Source organism: Gopherus evgoodei, chromosome 18 (genome assembly GCF_007399415.2).
Source record: "Gopherus evgoodei ecotype Sinaloan lineage chromosome 18, rGopEvg1_v1.p, whole genome shotgun sequence".
NCBI lineage: Eukaryota > Metazoa > Chordata > Testudines > Testudinidae > Gopherus > Gopherus evgoodei.
The window spans coordinates 22,920,337-22,930,015 of NC_044339.1; the positions used below are offsets into that span (position 1 = coordinate 22,920,337).

General features: G+C 50.3%; 1 long non-coding RNA gene across 1 annotated transcript; it reads left to right on the forward strand.

The window, feature by feature from the left end:
* Positions 1–5,188: 5,188 nt before the first annotated feature.
* LOC115637004 lies at positions 5,189–9,168 on the forward strand. The gene is made up of 4 exons (XR_003997133.1): positions 5,189–5,779; positions 6,343–6,697; positions 7,076–7,213; positions 7,513–9,168. It is a non-coding gene; the product is annotated as an uncharacterized LOC115637004 (long non-coding RNA).
* Positions 9,169–9,679: the final 511 nt, after the last annotated feature.

Consider the following 9,679-nt stretch of genomic DNA (forward strand, 5'->3'; position numbering starts at 1 on the left):
GTCACTGTTGCTCCGAGAAGGAAATGCTCTGTTTATTACCACGTGTGGCCACTCTGTGTCACTGTTGCTCCATGAGGGAAATAGTCTGTGCATTACCCCATGTGGTCACAGAGAGTCACTGTTGCTCCATGAGGAAAATGCTGTGTGCATTACCTGGTGTGGCCACATAATGTCACTTTTGTTCAATGAAGGAAATGCTCTGTGCTTTACCCCGCGTGGCCACCCAGTGTCACTGTTGCTCCATGAGGGAAATGCTCTCTGCATTACCGTGCATGGCCACCCAGTGTCACTGTTGCTCCATGAATGAAATCGTCTGTGCGTTACCCCAACTGGCCACACAGTGTCACTGTTGGTCAATGAAGGAAATTCTTTGTGCTTTACCCCGTGTGGCCACACAGTGTCACTGTTGGTCAATGAAGGAAATTCTTTGTGCTTTATCCCGCGTGGCCACACTGTGTCACTGTTGCTTCATGAAGGAAATGCTCTGCATTTCTGGCATGGCCACACAATGTCACTGTTTCTCCATGAATGAAATACTCTCTGCATTACCGCACATGCAACCCAGTGTCACTGTTGCTCCATAAGAAAAATGTTCTGTGCATTACCCCTCATGGCCATACAGTGTCACTGTTGCTCCATGAGGGAAATGCTCTGTGCATTACCTGGCGTGGTCACACGGTGTCACTGTTTTTCCATGAAGGAAATGCTCTGTTCATTTCCGCACGTGGCCACCTAGTGTCACTATTACTCCATGAGGGAAATGCTCTGTGCATTACCTGCCATGGCCACACAGTGTCACTGTTGCTCCATGAAGGAAATCCTCTGTGCATTATCCGAAGAGGCCACACAGTGCCACTATTACTCCATGTGGGAAATGCTCTGTGCCTTAGCCCTAATGGCCACACAGTGTCACTGTTGCTCCTGAAAGAAATACTCTCTACATTATGCTGCATGACTACCCAGTGTCACTGTTGCTTCATGAGAGAAATACTATGTGCATTACCCCGAGTGGCCACACAGTGTCACTATTACTCCATGAAGGAAATGCTCTGTGCATTACCCCGTGTGGCCACCCATTGTCACTGTTGCTACATGAGGGAAATGCTCTGTGCATTAACCCGAGTGGCCACACAGTGTCACTGTCCCTTGATGAGGGAAATGATTTGTTCATTACCTGGTGTGACAAAGTCGGACAGTTCTTAATGTTTCCTCTGACTTATTTGTTTGTGCCTCAGTTTCCCTTATGCATTTCTTAGGTATCTAGGGGGTGAGAGTGTTGCAGAACAAAGGACCAGTGCCCATAAATGGCGGGCATTCTATCTCCTTGCAACTAATGGCCGGGGCCATTCCCCCCTGCAAGGAGATAGCTAATGGTGTTGGAGAACAAAGGAATCAGGTGACCTCCTGGCCCAGGAAAGGAACAAAGCCCAGAGAAGGAAGGGCTGGAGGTGAATTAGTTTGGAGCTGGCTGGGAAGTGCACTTTGAGTGAAGTGCAGACATGGGTGTCTGGCTCGCCATCCTCAGGATGGACATGGCTGAGGGATCCTGTTCTCTGTACCTACAAGCTCTGCTTTAGACCACATTCCTGACATCTAATAAACCTCTGTTTTACTGGCTGGCTAAGAGCCACGTCTGACTGCGAAGTGGGGGCGCAGGACCCTCTGGCTTCCCCAGAACCTCACCAGGGTGGACTCGCTGTGGGAAACACACGGAGGGGCAGAGGATGCTGAATGGTCCAAGGTCAGACCCAAAAAGGTGGAAGCCATGTGAGCTTCTTGCCCTGCTCACAAGGAGGAAACATCACTAGAGTCCTGACAGGCTTTGTAGGGAGCAGTTCCAGAGCATCACCCAGGAACTCCATGACACCTGGATTGGCCATCTGGTTTCACTCTTGCTCCAGGAGGGAAATACTTAGTGAAACCAGGTGGCCACTCCAGGTAATGCACACAGCATCTCCTTCAGTGCATTCCAGCCTGCCCCTCACTGGGACCCAATCAACATCCTCCAACTTGCTCCTGCGTCCCCAGGCTTGCCAGCACTCCGCTCACCCCACCCAAGCTGCCCCCTGTACATGGACTTTCCCTTGGCCCTCCCAATCCACCCCATCTGTTCCCCAACTCAGGGTACCCGAACATCCTTCTGGACACCCCGCCCCTACACCCCAACCCCAATTGGCTCCATCCTATTTCTCCATTGCTGGGCCCCACTTTCCCAACACTGCACTCCCCCACACCATCCACAGCCTGCCAGGTTTCCCTCTTCAATTCCTGTTCCCCTTCTAAGCCACACTGGGGCCTTTCAACCCACCTCCACCCTGCCTTTACTCTCTTCTGAATTCCACATTCCCTCAGTACACCTTGGGAACCCTACACCCCTCTATCTCACTGTGCAGCCCCCACCCCCATATATCCCAGGCAGTCATTAAGACGACTAAGCCACTGATGCCTACTGACCTTATCCATAGATCAGCCCCATAGATTCTCTCTCTCCTCTCCTCATGCCGTCTCCCTTCGTAGGACAAGGGCAGTTGTGGTAGGTGTGCATCCCCACAGGCTAGGTCTCGGGAGCCATGGAGAAGTAGGAGGAGATGAAAATCATGCAGGGCAGTGGGTGCGAGAGTGGAGCACTGACTGTCGGTGTTAACTCGGTCTCTGTTCATTGAGGGAGGCCGATGTAGATAGGATGGAAGAGGAAGGCAGGGATGAGGGAAGAGCTCTGTGTAGTGATGGCTCATGCTTGGCTTTTGCAGCTGCTCTTACAGAGGAATTGTTGTTCTGGAGCCCTAGCCAGAGGAGAAGCTGGTAGAAGTGGATCTGAGCAGCGTGGACATCCTCCCAAGCAGATATGAACAGTCCTCAGCTTTCTGCCTCCCTCATAACTACACTTCACGACTTTTAGCGGTGTGGTTTAAGCATAAGATAAATGTATAGTAGAGGCTGAGTACAGACAGCTGCTTCCCTTTAGGTGATGCTTGGTTTCTCATAAAAGTTTTCCTCCTTGTTCTGGGTATGGGAGGAGAATTTCCCTATTTTGGGATCAGCTGTGGGATTACGACCTGGGAAAGAGACAATAATCTCCTCTGTACAGTGACTGTTTTGGGTGCAGGTGCAGGTGCAGGTGCAACAGGCTCCTTAACATCAGAATGTAAGAATGGCAATACTGGGTCAGACCAAAGGTCCATCTAGCCCAGTATCCTGTCCTCCGACTGGCTAATACCAGGTTGAAGGACATAAATCCACACCGTGTAGAGGTCAAGCATAAGAGTTTATCAAACACAGTGCTGGCGGAATGCTACCTTGCTTATTAGTCTTAGAGACACTGTCAATTAATTGATTACAATAGAATATATAGATTTTCCATGGGCGGGGGAAAGTGACGGGGGAGGCAGCTCCACACCCCGGGATAGGTTTTGCAGCAAGTCAAGATAAAGGTCTAGAGAACATGACCTATGGAGGAAGGCTGAAAGAATTGGGTTTGTTTAGTTTGGAAAAGAGAAGACAGAGGGGACATGATAGCAGTTTTCAGATATCTAAAAGGGTGTCATAAGGAGGAGGGAGAAAACTTGTTCATCTTAGCCTCTAGGGATAGAACAAGAAGCAATGGGCCTAAACTGCAGCAAGGGAGGTTTAGGTTGGACATTAGGAAAAAGTTCCTAACTGTCAGGGTGGTTAAACATTGGAATAAACTGCCTAGGGAGGTTGTGGAATCTCCATCTCTGGAACTATTTAAGAGTAGGTTAGATAAATGTCTATCAGGGATGGTCTAGACCAGGGGCAGGCAACCTACGGCACAGGTGCCGAAGGCGGCACATGAACTGATTTTCAGTGGCACTCACACTGCCTAGGTCCTGGCCACCAATCCGGGGGGCTCTGCAATTTAATTTAATTTTAAATGAAGCTTCTTAAACATTTTAAAAACCTTATTTACTTTATATACAACAATAGTTCAGTTATATATTATAGACTTATAGAATGAGAACTTCTAAAAATGTTATCATGTATTACTGGGATGCAAAACCTAATATTAGCGCAAATAAATGAAGACTCGGCACACCACTTCTGAAAGGTTGCTGACCCCAGGTCTAGACAGTATTTGGTTCTGCAATGAGGGTAGGGGACTGGACTCGATGACCTCTCAAGGTTCCTTCTAGTGCTGGGACACCTGCACCCCAATCCTCCTCAGGCAAAATCGTCTACTCTCCCCTATCCCTTGCATCCCTCCTGCTCCTGCCCATTCCCATGTCCCCTGAGCGGGTCCTCAGACAAGCTGTCCCCACTTCAACTCAGATGGGCCTAGCCACAACCTGACACCTCAAAACTGCCAGAAGCCTGGAATTCCTCTGCTTATCCCCCATCTCCCACCTTCCCCCCACCAATTCCTCTCAGCCTCAATCTTCCTGAAGACCCACCCCTGTAGGACCCCCCCGACCCTCGGCGCCCAGCCCCCATTATTGCCATGTGCCCAGCTACGCCCTGCTGGGGGGGGGAGGCAGGGCGGAGGGAAGGAAGGAAGCAGAAGTTTCTGGGAGTTGTTGTGTGCCCCGGCCTACAACTCCCATCAGCCACCGCGGATCCAGCGGCACCGTGGGAGAGGCGGGGTCTGGTGCTGGCTTCTCGCAGCGGCCAGGGCGGGGCCCGGCGCCTTTGGTTTGGGTGGGCGGTGCTTTTGGCAGTACAGCGTCTGTTTGCGGAGCGGGGCCGGAAACGGAAGGTGGGAGAGGAAGTGATATAACCGGTGTGGACGCCAACCGCAGTAACCGGGGAATTAGTTTTGTTCTGTGCCAGTTGCATCCTGGGATTTGTAGTTTTCAAAGTGTTGCCGCCTCGGGCATGTTTGGTACCGGCACGCCCAGCCTGCCATGGGCCGCCCCCGTCCCCCCGCATCTCCCAGCCCGCACGCACCCACGTTCCCCTGCACCCTCAGCGCGACGCGACCTTCCCCAACCCCCCACCTGCCCCCGTCCCCCCTGCACCTTCAGTGTGCTGCGACCTTCCCCAGGCCGCCCCCCGGGCCGCCCCACAGCCTTCCGCAGCCCACCCCGCGCACCCCTAGGGCGCCGCGACGTTCCCCAACTGCCCCCCACATACACCGAGCCCACCACAACCTTCCTTGTCTCCCCCCACACACCCAACCTTCCCCAACCCGCATCCCCAGTCCCCAACCTACAACCTTCTCCAACCCGCACCCCCATTCTTTTAGCCAAAACCAACCCACCCCCGTCTATTTCTCCATCCTTTGGGCACCTCAATCCTCCTTTCTTGTCCCTCCAACACCTCCCAGGCCACCCCAACTTGCACCCCATCCCTACCTTTCCTCCATCCATGCCTCTTCCCATAGCAACCCCTCAGCCCCCATCTCTTACCAACACCCTCCAGCCTGCAACAACCTTCCCCAACCCACAAGCCCTGTATCCCTCAGTTCATTCCTCCACTCATGGGACTCCATAGCCACAGTCTATCTCCAACATCCTCCCAACTCACAACAACCTGTGCCTCTATCCATGCCTCCCTCCCAACACAACCTGCACCCCACTCTGTCCCTAGATATGTGGGCCCCCAGTGCCCTTTTGTCCTTTCTCCAACATGCATCCCTATCCCTACCCTACCCCCCACTCCCTCCCTCCATCCATGGGGCCCCTCAGCCTTTCTCTCTCCTTCCTCCACAACACAAACCCTTCATAGGACATGGGCAGGGATGCTAGGTGTACATCCCCACAGGCCAGGTCTCGAGAGCCATGGAGAAGTAGGAGTAGACGAAAAACATGCGGAGTAGTGGATGGTAAAGTGGAGTGGTGACTGAGATCAGTCTCTGTTCATCGAGTGGGACTGGAGAGGGAGGCAGGAATGAGGGCAAGATTAAAGGCACCAATAGAGCTCTGTATAGTGATAGTTCTTGTTTGGCTTTATTAGTTTGCAGAGGAATCGTCCAGGAGCTCTAGCCAGATAAGAATATGGCAGAAATGGACCTGAGCAGCCTGGACATCCTTCTAAGGATACATAAACAGTCCTCATGTTTCTGCCTTCTGCATCACTGGCTGAGAGTCAGTGCTTTCAATTCCTCATCTATGCTCACTGTGGTACTCTTCAAAGGCCATGTGCTTCCTCGGGTGCGGGGCTCTGTTAGATTACGACTGGGGTGGGGCCAGAGTCTGCTGTACAGAGTGATTATTTTGGGTGCCATTGCAAGGAGTGCTTTTTAGTTGTAGTGCTCAAGGGCAAATGGGGGGGGGGGGGAAGGTTCGGGGCAGAACCCTGCTGTGTGGGAGGGGTGAAAAGAATAGCCTAAGCGAAGTTGTCCACTGAGATAACTTTCTTTGTTTTTCCTCCTTGTGCCGGGTTTAGTACCAAGGGAAAAGAAATCAAACATCAGAGTTTACTCTCCTCATTGGATGGAAAGCGAGAGCAGTGAGCCCGCGAGCATTGTTGATGCAAGTGAAGAGCCGTCCGGTTGGCAGTGGAGCAGTTGCTACTGTCAGTGAGATAAGTGTCTGGTTTCGAGAGGGCTCTGCTCATGACCCGCCTGGCTCCAGATAGGGCCGCCCCATTGGCTGGGGTTGGGTTTGTGAGAAATGCTTCCTGACCAGCTGTTCTTACGAGAGAGACAAGATCCCCATTTTCAGGGGCTGCTCATTTCTCTGGCCAGGAGCGGTGTGTCCTCCACAGCAGAAGGTTGCATCTAGGAGGATGACTCCAGGTGGTGAGTTGCTTGCCTTCCTCCCTCCTTTTTCTCTCTCTCTCTTCTCTTCTCTAGTACGTTGGCCAACACACCCCCTCTATCTCTCTGTGTCTGTCCTTGCCTTTCCTTGTGCTGTCTCCCTTTGTAAGACACGGGCAGGCATGCTAGGTTTGCATCCCCAGAGGCCAGATCTCGGGAGCCATGGAGAGGTAGGAGCGGATGAAAAGCATGCGGGGCAGCGGACGCTAAAGTGGAGCTGTGACTGTCTGTGTTTATTCGGTCTCCATTCATCGAGTGGGGCTGATGTAGATGGGACTGGAGCGGGAGGCTGGGATGAGGGCAAGATTCAACGCACCGGTAGATCTCCGTGTAGTGATCGTTCTTGCTTGGCTTTATTAGTTTGCAGAGGAATCATCCAGGAGCCCTAACCGGACAAGAATATGGCAGAAGTGGACCTGAGCAGCCTGGACATCCTTCTAAGGAGACATGAATAGTCCTCATGTTTCTGCTTTCTGCATCACGGGCTATGAGTAAGAGGTCAGTGCTTTGAATTCCTCATCTGTAGTCGCTGTAGTTTTCTTCACAGGCCATGTCCTTCCTCGTTGGGTACGAGGCTCCGGGATTAAGGCTGGGGAAGGCACAAGAGTCTCTGAGGAAAGTGAGTATTTTGGATGCCGTTACAATGGGTGCCTTCTTGTTGCAGTTGTAACGTAGTAATGGGAGATGGGTTGAGGGCTGAACGGTGGGATATGGGAGATGTGAAATGAAGAGGCTGGGTGACATTGCAGACAGAGATGCTAATTTGTTTTTGTTTTTCCCCCGTCTGCTGCATTTAGTACCAAGGAAAACGAAGTCGCACATCAAAGTCTACTGCCCTGATGCGATGGAAAGCGAGCAAGAGCGTCGAGACTCTGACCATTGTTGATGCCACACAAAAGCTGTCCATCTGGAAGCCGAGGAGATGCTGCTGTCAGCGAGATAAGTGTCTGGTTTGGGGAGGGCTCTGCTCACGCCCAACCCGAGTCCAGGTAGGGAAGCCCAGTACGGTAAGGCTGGGTTTATATGAAAAGGTTCCTGACTAGCTGTGGTCACGAGGGAGAAAAGGTCCCTGTTTTCAGAGGTTGCTCATTTTTCTGGTCAGGAACAGTGTCTCCTGCACAGGGGGAGGTTGGATCCAGGAGGATGACTCAGGTGGTGAGTTGCTTGCTTTCCTCCCATTTCTCTCTCTCTCCTCTAGTGTGTTGGCCAACTTTCTCACTCTCTTCCCTCTCCTCTCCTCATGCCGTCTCACTTCCTAAGACACGGGCAGGCGTGCTAGGCGTGCATCCCTACAGGCTAGGTCTCGGGATCCATGGAGTAGCGGGAGCTGACGAAAATCATGCGTAGCAGTGGCTGTTGGTGTTAACTCTGTCTCTGATGGAGTGGGGCTGAGGTAGATTGGGTTGGAGAGGGATGCCAGGTTGAGGGCAAGATTCGAAGCACCAATAGAGCTTTGTGTAGTGATGGCTCATGCTTGGCTTTTGCAGCTGCTCTTCCGAAGCAATTTTCCAGGAGTCCTAGACTGAGGAGAAAGTGGCAGAAGTGGACATGAACAATCCTCAGCTTTCTGACTCCCGCACAACTGGCTGTGAGTAAGCAGTCAGTGGTCTGAATTCCTCATCTGTGCTCGCTGTAATACTCTTCTCAGGCCTTGTGCTTCCTCGTTGAGTGCGGGGCTCTGTCAGATTACGCTGGGGAGGGGCCAGAGTCTGCTGTGCAGAGTGATTATTTCGGGTGCCGTTGGAAGGGGTGCTTTTTAGTTGTTGTGCTAAAGGCGTAATGGGGGGGAGGGTTTGGGGCGGAGTACTGCCGCGTGGGAGAGGTGAATAGAATGTTTCCCACTCTGATGATAACTGTGATTAATGTGCATAAATATTTGTTAGGCCTCAACCTTCCGGAAATTGTATGAAGCGAGTACAGATGAATCCTGCAAGAATAAGTGTAATCTAACTAGGAAGCTTTGTAGAGTAAAAAGGAAACTCTGTAAAGGTAGATACAGACTTGTGGTTACTATGCTCTGCAACCAAATACCTCTTTAATCTCATTTGAACATTTTTGAGTCTAGAAAATTAAACACTATTAGCCCCATAGAAAAGAGATGACCTGAGCACAGGTGCACCATTCATAAGATCAAGACAACTGCACATACCACACTGAAACATTTGGCCGTCTTCATTGGTTGATGTGTTTTGAAACATGGCCAGCAAATACCATATAAATAAGATGCAGAGGCGCAAGTGTGTTTGTGTGTGTGTGTGTGCATTGACCTAAAAGAGGTCACTCTTTGTCAGGCTCATATACACCCCTTGAACCAAAGGGACTTGCTCTTCAATGACTGACTATGCCTGGCAGTGCAGGAAATGGTCAACTGAAGGTAATGTATCTTTGGAAGAACTCAGGGTAAGTTTTTAAAGTGAAGAGGTCTGGTTATGCTCGTGCTGGTTAATCTTAAGTCTGTATTAATACTATAGTTTAATTATATTAGTAAATTGTTGAAGTTGTTTAAAGATTGTAATAGTCAATAGTTGATCAATATATAATGACTGTATATGTTTTTGTGCCTTGCTGGGAATGGGTACAGTGCTGGTGAACCTAGTAGCTTTGCATGTCGCTGTGCCTGTCTTTTATATAAGTTACCATCATAAAAGTCAATAAATGCTTATAAGTTGTTATATAAAGTTATAGGTAGGTTAAGGTTAGTAAAATATAGTTAGTCCATGTATTAATATTGCATATAGAATTGTATTTGTTGGGGTGGGTGCAGTACATGTAAGGTTACTAGGCAATCAGTAATAGTAGCATTGCATGCACTTGTAACTATTTTCAATATTATTTACCTTTTATATGTGCACTTATAGGAATAGGCAGTTATTGCATAATATTACTTGTACTTGTGCTTGTCTCCAGTATAATTTGCCATTTGTATTAATCGTCACTCAGTGCTGGTCTTTAATTCTGTTTTTC